The 16,855-nt window shown below is 41.8% G+C and overlaps 1 protein-coding gene and 1 long non-coding RNA gene across 2 annotated transcripts in view; both read left to right on the top strand.

The window, feature by feature from the left end:
- Rora (RAR related orphan receptor A) overlaps positions 1 to 16,855 on the top strand; it is a 674,381-nt gene that overhangs the window by 234,690 nt on the left and 422,836 nt on the right. The window lies entirely within an intron of this gene.
- LOC110344142 (uncharacterized) overlaps positions 1 to 16,855 on the top strand; it is a 202,707-nt gene that overhangs the window by 117,223 nt on the left and 68,629 nt on the right. Inside the window, exon 2 of the long non-coding RNA XR_002386470.2 lies at positions 1 to 16,855. This exon is cut by the window's left edge and continues 40,705 nt beyond it; it is cut by the window's right edge and continues 68,629 nt beyond it. This is a non-coding gene — a long non-coding RNA (uncharacterized LOC110344142).

The following is a 16,855-nucleotide window of genomic DNA, read 5'->3' as shown; positions in this document are numbered from 1 at the left end:
CATTCCAGGAAGCCTTCAAACATACAGGGGCTTTGGAGGGATGGGAATGGGTGGAGACAGCTCTATGGTCTAGAGCACTTCATCCAGGGCAGCCATTTTCCCAGGAAGCACCAAGTCATAATTTTGATAGTTTAGCAACAGAGGATTTGGCATGGCCGATGGGCCGTTTGTCAGTGAGACAAGTGTTCTGCCTTTGGCTATGACTTTTATGTATTCTTTCCAATGGAAGCAAAATAACAGAACAACAAAAATCCCCAAAGAGTACACTCACTGGTTGAAAACTAGGCATTTCCTGGGCCAGATAAAGGTAATTGCCTTCTCACCTATGAGGTGATCTGTTCACTTCCAGAAGCATCAACTGTGACTCCCCTGCTATTTGCGTGCTGTGACTGATGGCAGCTGTATGCACTTCTGATTTGCCACCCCAAAAGGAATTAATATTTCTCCCAGTTTCTAGAAAGAGGTAATCTGTCACTTAGCCTATGTATCCTTCCTCTCCCAATCCTCCTTCCAACCTTACCTGACCTGCTTGGAAGTTCTGTTTGCTTTCTTGTTCCCACACTTACTGCTTAGTTGCCCTGTGAAACATGGTCTGCCAAATGCCTAGGTCCTCAGAACTGTACAGCATTACACTGGTACTCAACACACTGGCAAGAGTGAAGGCCAAGCCAGTGTAGATGAACACACCTTAGGAGGTAGAGGACAGCAGGCAAAGATGCCTTGAAGAGAAACAGGCCATTCACCTAGGGCTATGAGCAGAATCCAGCTATTCTTTTGACCAGTGATGGCATTTGAGGACCTGCATGTAAAGAGGACCTGCACAGTGCTAGGTACTTGATGTGTAGCCTTCGACAAGTAGCTGTAGTTGTGCACCTCAGGTCCTGTGCCATACCAATCTCCTCTGGGCCCCTTGGAGTTACAATGGATGCAGTCAATTCCCTATCACGAGTGAATATTCCATGGGGACACAGCACAAGTGAGTGCTGCTTGAAAGATTCTGGGTGACTTCACTCCCCTCAAGGATTCTGGGGGAGACAAATCTCAAACCCTGAAAATATTATACAGATCATACAGATAGATCCTAAAGGATGTGGTTTCAAGTCTGGTGCTTTTGGTATTCGTGGGGAAAAGGCATCAGTAGTTGGCTGCACTAATAAAAGTTATAACACCTACCATTTTCGAGCACCTCTTAATTCTCACGATGATCCAACATTTAATGATGAACAACCTGTGACTCATTTTAGGTCACTCACCCATGTCTTGAACCTTGAAGCCTACATTTTTCCCACCACCCACGACTGTTTTTGGTGATAGGGTTTGAGCTGGGCCTTGAAGAATAAGCTGATGTGGATAGATTGTGAGTCTACCTTGGACAACTGGGTGGACCATCTTCCAGGCACAGAGGAGCAGCTGGAACAGAGGCATGGAGGTGAGAATGACATTTCCCCTGACAGTCAGGAGCCACTGTTCATGCACAGTGGGAGGAAATAATGGGGCCTCACACTTCACGTCTTTAGTCTTGAAATCTGCTTTCAGCAAGCCATTTCCCTAGCTGACCACAGCATGCTGCCAGGATCATACTATCCCTTTTTTATGTGATTACAGGTCTCTGTGGAGAGGCTGGTTTAGCCTTCACTAAAAAAAAAAATCATTTGGCATTCGTGAACATCAGAACCAGCTCAATCCAAAGTGTTTTAATCACCTGGTCTGAGGATTGTCCTAACTCAAAGCCTCAGTGATTTTAAGCTGTTCTATGTCTCCTTAAACTGAAACAGGACAGATAGTGCAGGGAAAACTGGAAATTGGTCAAGTGCTTATGCAATCCTGCTTGCTCAACCAGACCTCCATGTGGCTAGCTTTGAGATAGTTGTGCTGCAGTTAGAGACAGACATGGGTGAATAGCAGCAGTCACAGCATGTGATGTGCTTTATGATCTAAGCCTTTGAAAGACGGGGTTTGTGTGTCTGGGCAGTGTGCACCTGAATGGACGCCTTCATCCTGCCCATAATAGCCTTCTGTCAACAAGAAGCTCATGTCTGAAGCGTCAATGACCGGGGATAGTCACCAGTTCCCAACCAGCTAGCCTCCCTCTCTGTGCCAACTTGCCCTTTTGCCAGTGATCCAAAGGTAGCCTCAAGTTGTTTAGGAACTTGGAGAGCAAGTACCTCAAGACTGTGTGCTATGTCTAATTCTAGAAATAAAAAATTCAAAGGGAAGTGCAGTGGATTGGAAATCAGGTGGTCCCACTGCCTTTTCTACCAGTCCATGGTCCTGTGTTCTAGTCCCATGTACTTTTGTCTCGCTCTGAAATCTCCAGAAAACCTTGCTTCCTACCAACTGGGACTCTACATCTCTAAGTTTGAGTGATTTTACTTGGATTAGTCATGGTGCTTTCCAGTTCCCACAGTTATAATACTGAAGAGGTTTTAATTTAAAACTTTATTTAAATGCTTGATTTTAGAGAACTCCTTGATTTAAATAAACCATTTCAGGCTGAGCTCTTTGCCTAGCTTTAGCACAAGACTCATTTTTCATTTAGAACAAAAATAGACCTTCACTCATTTTCAAACCGAATTGTGACTTTTGAAAATACAGGTGCTAGTGCTTAAGAAAGATTTCATTTTTCTCCATTTGGATCACATATTTTGATTATTCTTAGTGCCAAACATTTTAATTTAGCTCTTCTTTCTCTTAAATGGGAAAAAGTCTTTCTACCTTATTTTAAAAATGAGAAGCCAATGTACATTTTCGCCTTTGCTCAAAGATACTACTGATCATGCTATTTAAATTCTATATGTCTTCCTTACAGAACTTGAAAGTATAGGAGGAAATTAAGAGATTTTTAATCTGTTTTCTAATCTCATTCATCATAATTGAAAGAGATTCCTATATTTAGACCAGACAAATACAGACCTTAGGGTAATTTACACACATTTCATTTCCAAACTTCAGGAAACTTGATCCTGGCATTCTCCTCCCTTCTTTGCCTATGATTTGTAGCCATGTAGAGCCCCAACCTATTTTGTAAGTTGTGCCCAGCCACTGCATTCCAAAGTGATCTTCCTGTCCTTTCAAATCCAAATAGCAAATGTTGCCCAGTGCTTTCATTTCACAAACCAAATTGCAAGGGTATCTAAACTGACACTTCTCAGACTATAGTGAAGGACTAGTTCTTTCCCTACCTCACCTCAAATTTATGGCATTTTTTATTTTTTAAAAAACAGTCAAAATGAATTATCAGAAAAATGAAATTTAAAAAGGATATATGATGCAAGCCCAGATTTATTACTATTATTATTAAACTCAGTTGACAAAAATGCTGATTTTGGAAGGGGTTTACCCATTGTCAAAGTGCTATAAGTTTCTAAATACTACCCCCAATTTTTGTACTTATTTTTTCTCAAATCAGTAATGCATGCTTGCAGAGCAACTCTGGTCCACACACTGTGCTTTGGGTAGCACTGATTGTTATATGTAGTACCTCGTTATCTTTACATGTATTATCTTCTCCACTGTATAAATTTCTTGTGGATAAATGATAGTATATACTTTTGTGTCCACGTTCCCCCACTTCCTACAGTGAGACTCCTAAGTAACTGTCAGTAGTAATTACAAGAAGGATGATGACGCCAATTTTTATTTTAAATAGTGAAAATAACTGTTGGTAGCAGCAGCAAATTGTTATTATTACTATTGTTATTTTTTAAAACAACAAAATTACATTTAGAATTCATCCTTCTTCAACTTTTATTAATATTATACTCAATACTCATTTGTTTAAATCTATTTTTAGGGAGGCTGTAATTTTTTAAATCTAAAAAAAGCATCTTTCTGATTATTATATTCAATTAAGATACCATATTTTCTTTTTCTTTTTTTTTTTTTTTTGGCACTGGGGATCGAACTCAGGACCTTGCACATGCAAGGCAGGCAGTGGCACCACTGAGCTAAATCCCTGACCCAAGATACTGTATTTTCTTATAAAGTAAATCAGAAGAATAGTGTATGAGTGACTCCATACTTGAGTATGTTCTTCACATCTTAGTTCTTTTCCTGCTAACATATGTCCAATGGTAGTTTTTATTAATAAAAATATAGCAGGGTTACAATTTTGCTGTGTAACATACAAATAGAAAATTATGAATTCTACTTTTTCCCCAGAAACTCCCATTCCTTACTGCCTTCTCTCTAGGCTTCTTCAAGGACTACAAAGGTAGAAGGCTTCACATGGGACCTGGAAAAAGTAGCAGATGCTTCACCTTGATGATGGGGGAAAATAAAACAACAGGTGATATCGGGAAAATGGTGGAGTAGAAATTCCAAAATCTACCCTTCCATAAAAATAAGGAAAAAAATCTGATAATAATGATCAGAAACAAATTTTTGAAACTCTGGAACGTAAGCCAAGGCTTAAAGTAATCTGGGAGCATTTATCTTTTTAAAAACCCAGCGAATTCATAATACAACCTCTGTGGTGTCTGAACTTACCCAGATCCTGTCCCCTATTCCCTGGTTCAGCACCAGCCTTGAAATTAATAGGCAACATTCCTTCTCAGTGCAGGTATCTGAGGGAGCAACCTGACCTTATTCACAAACAATTGTTATTTGATCTATCTGGTTCTTGTCTTGAAGACACCTCAAAAGGCATGCTTTATCTCTTCTGACCAAGAACTTGCCTAGTGCTAAGGGGTTTCTGAAGGAGTATCATCTAAAATACATACAAGCAAATATTTTCAGCTCTGCTGCCTGAAGCAATGGAAAACAGTTGGACCAAACTATAGACTAATGAGAAAAAGTTTAGGAGAAAAGGCTCAGGAATAATATACTGTGAGAAATAGGTGTTTTGAGAAACTTCAACACATTCTTGGAATCCCAGAAAAACATTCGTATGACTAAAGCTGTGCACATAATCAGGAAATACCCAAAGAGGGCCTCTGTAAAATTAACACTTGACTTTTCACAACAACTATGGAGATCTAAGGCAATGGGATGCTATTCAAAGTGCTGAAATAAAAATACTGTCAACCTGGACTTTTATACCTGGCAAAACTATCCTTCAAAAATGAAGAAGAAATTAAGAAATTCTAAGAGAGAATGAGACAGTTTTTCACTAGGAGACATAACCTATAATTTTACAAATTGAAGGATTATGAGAAGATATAATGACTGATAGTGTGTCAACAATCTGGATAACTGATGTGCAGTGAAGAAATTTCTAGAAACGTACCAACTATTAAAACTGACTCAAGAAGAAATGGAATACATGAATAGACTTATAGCAAATGAGTACATTGATTTAGCAATCAACAAACTTTCAACAAAGAAAGCCAGGATGATATGATTTTACCAATGAAGTCTACCAAATGTTTAAGGAAAAATTAGCACCAATCCTTCTTAAAAATGTAAAGGCAGGAACACATTTTAGTTCATTATATAAAGTCAGTATTGTCCTGTCCTGATACCTTAGCCAGACAAAGATATCACATCAAGAAAAAGCTGCAGACCAATATCTCTTATGAATATAGAAGCAAAAATTCTCAAGAAAATGCAAACAAACACAGTCCATTCGCATATTAGAAGAACTGGACACTATAGCTAAATAGAATTTATCCCAATAATACAACATTGGATCAAAATATGAAAATCAACTTAATGTAATAAACTATATTAATATAATAAAGGAAGAAGCCTATGTGATTTTCTCAATAGATCAAAAAAAAGCATTTGATCAAATTCAACATCTTTTCATGATAAAAAAAAATCTAATAAACTGGAAATAGCACTTTCTAAACCTGATAAAGGATATCTATAAAAAAACCCAGACATAGTATCATACTTAATTCTGAAAGACTAAAAGCTTTCCTATAATCTCAAAACCAAGATATGAGTGTGTCCTCTCACCACTTCTATTTAACACTGTACAGGAAATTTTAGCCAGGATAGTTAGGTATGAAAGAGAGGGAGAGAAATGAGAATGAATATGAATCCAAATTGGAAGAAAGAAGTTAAAACTACCTCTTTTAACAGATTATGTAACTTTTAGAAACCGTAAAGAACACACACACACACACACAACTATGGTTAATTATTGAGCTCAATAAAGTTGCCTGATACAAGATAAATATCCAAATATCAGTTAATTTCTATACATTTTTAATGAACAATCAAAAAATGTACAATAGCATAAGAATAATAAAATAGTAATGATTTAACCACCAAAATGAAAGTTCAGTGCATTAAAAACTACAAAACTGTTCAGAAAATATATTACATGGTAATAGGTTGGAAGACTTAATATTATTATAATAGTAATACTATCCAAATAGACATACTGTGTTGGTTTAATGCAATCCCAATTAGGTTTCACCTGCTATTTGCATAAATGGGCAAGTTGATCCTAAAATACATAAGGAAACAAAAGAGATGCTGAATATATTCTTAGAATAAAAAGCATTGTTGTAGACTCACACAGCCTGACTTCAAAATTTATTACAAAGCCACAGTAACTAATACAGGGACAACTGGATAGCCACACGCAAAAGAACAAAGTTGGATCCCTACTTGACACCATATTCAAAAATTTAATTCAAAAATGGATGAAAAGAGTTAAATATAAAAGCTAAAACTACAAAACTCTTGGAGGGAAACATACATATAAACCTTTAAGACTTTGGATCAAATACTGGCTTAAGTATGACCCCAAAAGCACAGCAATGAAAGAAAAAATTAATGAATTAGACTTCATCAAAATTAAAAATTTTTGTGTGTCAAAGAACACATTAGAGAATGAGAAGCAATCCACAGAATAGAATAAAATATTTTAAAATCATGTATCTCATGAGGGACTGACATCTACAACATACAAAAATTATTACAACTCAGCCTAAATGAATTAAAATATAATAAAAATTTTTCCAAATGAGATATGCAAAGAGCTTCTATGAGAAGATGTTCACAAAGGAGAACATGACAAATACTCTATCATTTTTTGATTAGGGAAATGAAAATCAAAACCACAGTGAGATACCACTTCACATCCACAAGTTTGGCAATATTAATAATGGTAATGATGAAAGTAACAAAAATTGCAGAGCATATATAGTACTTGAAATCCTCATGCATTGCTAGTGGGAATGAATTATGATCTAGCCTCTATGGAAAACAATTTGGCAGTACTGTACCTCAAAAAATTAAATATTGAGTTATCCCTTGACCCAACAATTTCACTCATAGGTATACACCCAACAGAATTAAAGACATATGTTCACAAGGAAACTTACACAGTACATTAATATTCATGGAATAATAACAAAAAGGTGGAAACAAATGTCTATTAGCTAAAGAATGGATGAGCAACTGTTGGTGTATGGAATATTATTCAGTTATAGAAACAAATGAAATACTGATACATGCTCCAATATGAACCTTCAAGACATGCTAATATAAAGAAGCCAGACACAAAATGACACGTGTTATATGGTTCCATTCATATGCAGTGTCTGAAAGAGACAGAAAATATATCAGTGGTTGCCAGGGGATAGATGGAAGGAGAGGGAAATTGGGACTGTCTCCCAACAGCTCTGGCATTTATTTTGGAATTAGTCATGTTCTGGAATTAGTCTTGATGGTCATACAAAATTGTGAACATACTACAAACTACTGAATTGTACAACTTAAAGTGGTTAAAATGGTGAACAGTAAACAGTAAAACCTTTTTTATAGAACAATATTTTAAATACAATTTGGTTTTAACATAATATTTTATTATTAACAGAGGATGTTTTGCTAACCTGACAGCTGATATTTGTTGTTTTCCTAATGGCTACAGAATATAGGTTCTTGCTGTATAATCTTAGAACACTAAATTGCATCTACTACCCCTCCCCTCCTGTAACTCAAATTGCATGTATATAATTTCCGTGTCCAAAACTTCCCATCACTGTGCATTGTGATCTTGGGACAATGATTCTGTAATTTTATCACGGGTATTTCTGTAGCTTTGTTTTTTGTTGTGTTTGTTTGATTGATTGGGGTGTTGTTGTTGTTGTTGTTGTTTCCTTACCTGCAACCAATTTTGAGAGCAACTTAGTCCTGAGCCTAGGTAGCCACTAATTCACAGCCCCCATGGGACGCTTCTCAGCATGAGGGTGCATGCAGAAGAACCCATCTCCCAAATGCTGTGGTCTGTTCTGTGTTTCCCTGGAGTTTTTTCAGAATCACCTAGTCTGACTGCTTTACAAAGAGTACACTGAGTCAAGACTCTTGTACAAAGAGACAAGACTCTTGCAGTCCACACCTGCTGCATTATAGTGGGAAGCGGTCCTTTATCTTTGTGGACAGACCATGTGCTTAGCTCCTAGTTTACTTGGAAAAGGAAAGGAGGGGACTCTTAAGGGAAAAGTTTCAGAATTGCTGGATGAGCGTCCAGAGGGTTGAGGCATTGGGTGGGTCCTGCAGGGCTGTTTGCTACACCTTGGGTTCTAAGGCCCCTCCTGCCAGCCCTGAGCCCCCACCTGGCTATGTCATGTGCCTCCTTAGTGAAATGACATCCACTGTCGCCTCTCTGGGCTGAGCTGTGGGCTAATTGAAAGTACTTTAATGAAGAAAGAGTTGCATCCTTCCAGTGGTGTGTTCTCTCAGCTCTGCCTGGGCTGCTGGGGGGAAGAAGAGATGGTGTTGAGGGCCCAGATCCTTGGGACGGGCACCAGAGAACCTCACAGGCTGCACATCCTCAGTGGGCTATATGGAAACTGAAACTTGTGTCTGATGGCCTGTGTGTGTCTGAGTGTGTGCAGTGGCAGTGGCTATGAATCGAGGGGCCATGTGCCCTGCATTTAGAAATCAGGAGAGACTGTTAGGGGCTCCATGCTTTCTCTGCCCACTCTGGAAGTGAACTGGTTATTCTGTCCCCATTCACTCTCACTCCTCCTCCTCTATTATTCAACATATGGATTCTTAACCGTGCTCTCCAGATGAGAACGGAAAGTGCCCCGAATCCAGCCTAGCCTGGAAGGGAGAGGGGGTTTCGGCAAAGCTGGCCTGGATTCCACACTTAAGGCAAACGTGTCCTGACTGTGACCCCACCAGTTCATTTCAGTGCTCTTTATCCTGATTCTGGGGTTACCTTTCTCTTACTCTTTTTCAGTTTGGAACACTGGAAATGGGCTCCTTCCAGGTCTGTAAGAGCCCACTCCTAGCTTGACAAATCCAGGAAGATGTGATGGTCCAGGGACTTAGCCTGGGAAGGAACTGGGCAGGGCCACTGTTGGGGTGAAGACTCCAGGACTGGTGTGTCCACTTCTTCTTCCCAGCCTCACTGTTAGAGCCTCTGCAGACCTCCCTGTCTGCAATGATAGTGATGGTTCAGGCCCAGGTGCTCCTCCCAGACCTCTCATCCTGACCCTGCTCCATGCTGTGGCTTCTTTGGAGTCCGCAGGGCCTCTTCCTGTTTCTGCTGTCCCGGACAGGGAGATGTGAGCCTCCTGGCACTTGTCCCCTTGGAGACATCCAGTCCTCCCGCCTCACCTCCCTTCCCCTTGGGGAAAGGCTGGGGCTACTCTCCACTCGCCCTGCTCCCACCCTGGCCCTGCCCCTCTCCAGCCCACCCTGGCTCATCGGGTCCAGCCAGACAGTTCTGTATGCCCTCGCTCAGGCTTGCAACCTTTCCCATCCTCTTTCCAATGCATACAATGGCTACTTCCTCACTTCTCAGGCCTGAGCAGTCTCAAACTAGCTGCAGGCCCCTCCTTCAGGGAAATGTGCCTCTTGCTCCCAGCTGGGGGTGCAGGCTGGGAGCCCACATTTAAATCACATGCTTCTGCTACTAACCTGTGGGCTACCGGGGGTCTTTTTTGGGGTTTCTCTGTCCATGTCCCCCAGTACGCAGGGCTTGGTGCCAAGAGGGGGCTCAGCATGTGGAATGAATGAGGTCTTTGGAGGGAGGAAGCCACTGAATGGAGTGATTGCATATTTTGGTTCTTCTGGGTGTTCAGAACTGAAATGACTTCCGGTCTCACCCCAGGAGATGGCCACAGGGATTTCGCACACCTCGCAGAAACTGCAGAGGGGACAGATGGTTCAGACAGGGCTTTTCCCAGTGGACACACAAGCCCTTGGGGGTAAAAGGGCTCTAATCAAGGGGTGCTGGTGGAGAGAGCAGCTTAGGGTTCAGATCCAGACCCAGAATCCATAATTCCTACCACACCTTCCTTCCTAAAAGCTGGAAGGATTTAAAGTAACCCAAGCTCATTAGAGGACTGGAGATTAATGATAGGTGATTCATTGCTCCTTTTCATGGGCTCCAGGGGCCAGTGGGAGCTCGGCATCCGTCATCCTAGGTGGACCCTAACCCTTCTCCAGATGAGCTGTCCTTACCTGGCACCTTCCCACGGGACTCACAGAGTAGTACATTAACTAATTAAGTCAATTAAAAGGGCCTTGAAACACAGTGTCCTGCAAGTAAGGTGTGCATTGAGTACAAAAGGGTTGGCCCGGGCACAAAGGTGACAGTCTGCTAAAAATAAGCCCCATATAAAATTCCCAGTATAAAGTTATCCTCCTCTATGGGCTAATTGCTAACAGGGCCTCTGTTCGAGAGACACTGCAGCCCCATGGTAGGACCTAATTGGCCAGGCCTGAGGCAGCAGCTCCTGTCTCCTGCCCCTGGTTGCAGAGCAAGTGATTGCAGGAGGCCCGATCGAACCGCCAGCGGTTCCCAGACCCTCAGTGCCAAGGTGACTTTTCCCTTTGTTCTTCTCCAGGCCTGGCCCCGACAGCCTCACCTCCTCCCTGTGCCTGGCTACAAGGGTCTGGAGGGCAGCTTCTGTTGTAAGCCGAATAATGTTAACAGCTGGGACGTGCTGTCTGTCAGAGGTCACCACCGTTACATGTTTCAGAGTGAACATTTTTAGTAGAAGGTGAGACAGAAGAACTACTGCAGGCTACGCTTTGAGGCTGCACATAAAAATCAGAGCCCCCTCACAGTGGTAGGCGAAGGCTGTCCAGCCACCTGGCGAGACCCTCTCAGACCTTCCTGCTCTGACAGAGCCCACTGGGGGGCAGGGAGATTGGGCCGTGTCAGGGAAAAGTCAGTGGCCCCTTAATCAGGACACAGAGTTTAGACCCTGCTCATCTGCCACACAGCTGGGCCACCATAGAGAAATAACAGAGGTCTCTGGGTCTAAGTGCATGAGGACAGAATGAGGCTTCCCAGAGACCTGGCTCTAGCGCTCCACTCAAGGGCCTCTCTTGTTTCTGGATCTTCCTTTCTGGGCCTCTCCCTTCTTCTACTTTCAGTGGCCCCAGCCACCAAGTAGGTAGGACTCTGATCATCCTTATGCCAAGATGCTCAAACTGCCTCCGCTTCCTTTTCTAATACCAGATTTCTCATGATTCATTTCTTGGTCAGGGTATGCTGGACTCTGCTGTGGTCAGAGTGTCAACGATCAGAGCAATTGTAATAACTGTAAGAATGACAACTATTAAGAGGTTACTCTATGCCAGGCTCTGTGCTGTGGAATGAATATGCTTTACTATATATAAGTAATATTGTTACTATTTCCATTTTACAGATGACAAAACTGAGTTGAAATGATTGTCCTGGGGTCCCATAGCCAGGAAGTATTGGAGTAAATACTGTGTGGCATTTTATCCCCAAAGACTTGCAAAAGACTTTGATCTTAGAGCAGTGAAACACACACACACACACACACACACACACTCACACACTCAATCCTTCTCATAATGGACAAGAGAATGCGTGCATATGAATAAATTTCAGACTTCAGTGTCATCACCTTCTAAGGTCAGTTTATGTATGTGTCCCATCAGTGTCATACAATGCTTGGTTGGGGGACAGTCCCTTAGGAGCACCTCATGCGACACACACATACACACCTGCACACACACACGCACACTCACACATATGATATTCGTACGGCCACAGTCTGCTTTTCATCCTGCTGCTGCTGCCGTTACTTTGCCTCCCAGTGGTATTATTATTCCCGTGTTCACATATCTTTTTACTAGGCTTGGCTCCAAGTAGCTTTTGGCTGTTTCAAATATGCAAATCCAATCAACCCTTACAGGAAAAATTTGCCACCATTCAACTGGTCTCACTGACTATATTTTTCTCATTCTTCCATTGACTTGCAAAATATTTTAGCAGTGAAAACATTTTTATTTCCTATTGGAATCTTTTACAGGAGCATAATTTGTAAGGCAGATAAAGGGGGAGTGTGTGCATGTGAAGCATGAATGGAAGGCTCAACCCACTCTTCTCCTGCCCATCTTGTCCTCCTCCTCAGCCTGCAGGACCAGAGAGCCAAGGGAGCCCCATGTCCCAGGGGACCCTGTTCGAAAACTGCCCCTGCCAAGCCACCCAGTGGAGAGAGGGCTGGAGTCAGGAGCTCCACACCTTCTCCTGGGCCCAGCTTGAGCAAGTTCTGCCTATAAATTAAAAGAACATTCTCATTTCTCCCGAATGTTCTTACTGGCCACAAGGAAGGAGAGCGTGACTCTAGTGAATGCCTCCTTTGGGTCTTTAATCTGCCATTTCATATTTGCGGAAGAGCTTTTAAGAGGTTTGCAGAAATGCTTTAAGGGAAGAAGAAGAGGGAGCTCAGTGCCTATAAATAGAAAGGCTACTTTGGAGGTCAAGAATGATAAAGGGAAAGAGAAAACATTTAAGGATTGCAATGGAATGAGGAGAAGAATCACAAGGTGTTAAGAAAAATCACACCAGGCAGGAAGCAGGAAGGGAAAAGCACCCTGTGTCTCAGTCCCAAGGGAAACCTTAGGCATCTGCTGTGCCCTCTAGGTGCCCAGACTTCCCTGGCAGTTAGAGACCTCGGGACTGGGAGGGTTAGTGTGAACCTGCTGGGGATGCCAGCCAGAGCCTGGGAGATGGGGAACTCACTGTGTAGTAAGGAGCAGACTCAGAACTCCAAATCCAAGAGGAAGTCAGCAAAGGCAGTAATGGAGACACAAATGGTAAGAAAGTTGAAAGGTCAGAAGGGCCATTTCTATGAAAATGTCCACCTTGATGTTAGATTTTCTGTAACACTTGGCATGGTGTCCCTTTGAATGTTTGAATATGGACTTTGGGTGAAATTTTGGGCTCCAGAGTTTATCTATACCAAACTCATTTTGACTCTCTCTTCCCAGCCCAATTCTCCAAAAACAAGAAATTACTTCTCTCTTTATACCCCCAAAGGATGTGTAAAATTATGACAGTATTTTTTTCCAGTATGAGTCAGTTGAGCCCCTGCTTTAAGTCATGACTACATGTGGCTCAGAAATTTTTCAGTTCCTCTCTTGTCTGAATTTCAGCAGAGCACAGCAAGTCTCCTTCCATTTTTGCTTAATTGCTTTAAAACTTCCTTTCACATTAGACTGTCATTATCTAGTACCTGAAACCCAATACAGAGAGAAAAAAATAAAAAACCTCTGACTGTCAAGGGAAAAAAAAAAGATCCATATTAGTTTGGAGAGCCTCAGCTAATTATTGGTAAGCTGGGGAGAAGACTGGATTATCATATGAATATAATAAAAACCAAGGGAGAGCGCGGTGGATTATTGGATTTAATCCTACGATTCACTCATTTTCTCAGCAGCCCAATGCTGGGAAACAGGTTCCAAACCAACTTCCTGTTTCCTCTTGTGAATCAGTCCTTTTCTTACCAACAGACTTTGCAGCATCTGGGCTAAGGCCAGCAGTGGGCAGCATCTTCTCTCTTGGCTTTGAACTTGAAGCAAAGCCTTCTTCAGTCTGTATCCCCAAGGGCCTGGTCTAGGAAGAATTCACTTCAATAATATTTATGGAACTGAACTGATCTCGAACAAAGGCAGAGGAGTAGGAATGTGCAGGGCAAGTTTGGGGACAAATCCAGCGATAGAAATAGCGTAGCAACAGAACACTGCTGAAGCATTTTCTAAGAACCAGGCATCTCGCTGGGAACTTGATATTTTGTTCTCATTTAAAAGTCATCAGACCTATGTGAGTAGGACGAGCGATACCCATTTTACAGGTAGGAAACAGATCCGATAAGTTATATTACAGTCTACATGGGCTCCTGTAACAAAATCCCATTGCCTAGGCAGCTTAAACTAAAGGAATTTATTTCCTTCAACTCTAGAGACCAAGAAGCCCCAGATCAAGATGCCAGCCAGGTCAGTTTTATTTGAGGCCGCTTCTCATGCCTTGTGCTCTCTGGCTTTGTACATTGGTGGAAAGTGAGAGAGCTAGCTCTATGGTCTCTCAGAAGAACACTAATCCTGTTGGATCAGGCCCCACCCATGGTGCCTCCTTTAACCTTTCTTACTTCTTGAGAGACCCTGTTACTAAATACCCCCACACTGGGGGCTCAAGCTCCAGGACAAAACATTCAGTCCCTAACAGAAAGGCAGCACACAGTCGCAGAGCTAGGAAGTGTTAGAGCAGGAGCTCAAGCCCCTCCCCCTAAAGAACACACATCTAACTGTGAGACAGCAACATCGCACTGGGTGCCGTTATAGCTCAGCGCACGGGGAGGAGCTGTCATTCGAGATAATGATGACGAGGTAGTCTGTGCTCAAATGAGCCTTGAAGACTGAGTCTCTCGCTGTTGGTTCGCACTCCCTCGCATCTGCCTGCCATGGGGAAAACCTTGCAATTCCTGGGGCTTCTGCATGTTGTCCCCACTCCTTTGAGTACTGTGCTTTGCTCCACCCACAGAAGTATTTCTCTGTCTTGGCTGTAATGTAGAATCACCTGGAAAGCTTTTAAAAAAGAAAAAGAAAAAGAAAAGACCAGGAATCAGAGCCAGATTGAAGGGCTCCCAGTGGCCTCCACACAATAATGATAATAACAGTAGGGCCAGGGATTTAGCTCAGGCAATGTGCCTGCCTAGTGCAAGGTCCTGAGTTCGATCCCTGGTACTGGAAAAAACAAACAAAAACAAATACAAAAAAGATAGTAACAGCTTATAATAGCCTACCAAGCAAAATAAGAAACTGAGTTACCTGATCTAGATCACCTAATGATTAATTTTGGTGACAGGCAGGGCATTTACATTAATTTTCAAAGCGCGCACACACACACACACACACACAAGAATGTATTAATTACAAAAAGAAAACGACTAAATTTACAATGGAGAAGCCTGGTAGACATCTGGCTAATCAAGTGACCAAGATGAACATAATCAGTAAAATGGGACAACCAGAAACCAGGAGGCCATTGGATGGGAGGTAGGAGGAAAACACCATGTCACTGCAGAACTGTTGTCAAAGACGCAAATCCTGAATCTAATGATGAGCAAACAACAGGCAAATCCTAGTGGAGGAACATATTTTAAAGTAATAGGACAATTATCTTCATAAGTGTTAAGATCCTGAAAATCAGGGGGACTGAGGGACTGTTTCGGGTTGAATAAGACTTAAGAATCATGACAACGACAACTAAAGGCAGTTCATAATTCTGAACTAGATCTTTTGCTCCAAAGAACATTATGGGTACATTTAGTAAAACTTAATGTACTGATACATTATGTAAGTCATAATATTCTAATGTGAATTTCCAGATTGTGATGGTTGTATTGTAGTTACATAGGCAAATATTTTTGTTTATAAGAAAATACAATCATGGAGTGACAAAACACTAAACCAACCAATTACTCTCAAATGGTTCTGGTTTGTTAAAAGTTACTTACATTGTGCATCCACATTTTTTAACAAATTTGAGATTCTTAAAATGTAAGCATGCAAACAAAATCCCTGCTATCTAGTTTGCACATAAAACCAATTAAGTCCCAATCTCCAGGGAGGAAACCCAAGCTTCACTGAAGTTCCCAGATGACTCCAGTGTGTGCCTGGGTTGGAACCATTCTCCTGTTTTTGAAATATGGCATTTGAACCAGTAGAATTAGAATCAGTGGGTAACTTGTTAGAAATGCATATTTTCTGGCTCCATATCAGATCTTCTGAATCATATAATCTGAGGGTAGGGTCCAGTCATCTGTACTATTACAGCCCTCCAATTGGTCTTGGCACATCCTTATATTTAAGAACTGCTGGCCTACAACTTTCCTCCTCCCTTGTCTGTCCATGTTTGCTCAGTTATGCTTCTGGGGTCAACTCATACTCCCCTGGGCTTCCACACTGGGCTTACCCTCCTTCCTGAGCATGCATCTCAGGGCTTAGAAGTTGTCTGTTTACATACTTGTGTCTTCAACCAGGGTTGGTCCGTATCTCACTGACACAATCCCCGGTGTAGAGTAGATACCAGTGCGTATGTAGTTAATTGATGCTTATTGAATGAATTGAGGGACCCACTATGGTGTTCAGTGTTATTCTCCTAAGCTACATTTATTTTCATTTGCATGCCCTTAAGAGGCATGCACAGATGTGTCTCAAGCTCATTCTCTGATGGGAATTTGATAAGGGGCTCTATGGAGGCAGGAGAGGTGAGAAGTGTTTGAAAGCACATGCAGAAGCACCCTGCTTTTATGGAGCTGGATCTAAAGCCTTTTTCTAGAAGGTGCCTGCAAGCTGCTGGGCTCTCTAATTAAACCAGATGGACTGCATGATAGCTGATTAGATTCCTGACTTAACCCATCTTCCTTCTATTTACTCACATAAAAATGTTGATGAGCCAGAAGCCATCTCATTCAGGAAAAGCACCTCACTGAATATTTTTAGAAAATTAAACTTTTATGGATGACCCAGTCTGTGAGCAGCTAAAATGCCAAAGTCTGTTTCTTGTGGCACTTGGATGGCTGAGCTTTCAGCGGGGGGACCATGAGCAGGAGTTTTTCTATCCTCATGGGCCAAAGCAGCAACAACAAATTCCAGGCCATCAGTCATTTGGAAGGAGAGA

This window comes from Heterocephalus glaber, unplaced genomic scaffold (assembly GCF_053883595.1).
Source record: "Heterocephalus glaber isolate CG9 unplaced genomic scaffold, H.glaber_assembly_v1.0 deba00001689, whole genome shotgun sequence".
NCBI classification, from domain to species: domain Eukaryota; kingdom Metazoa; phylum Chordata; class Mammalia; order Rodentia; family Bathyergidae; genus Heterocephalus; species Heterocephalus glaber.
This window is presented reverse-complemented; position numbering and strand designations above follow the sequence as displayed.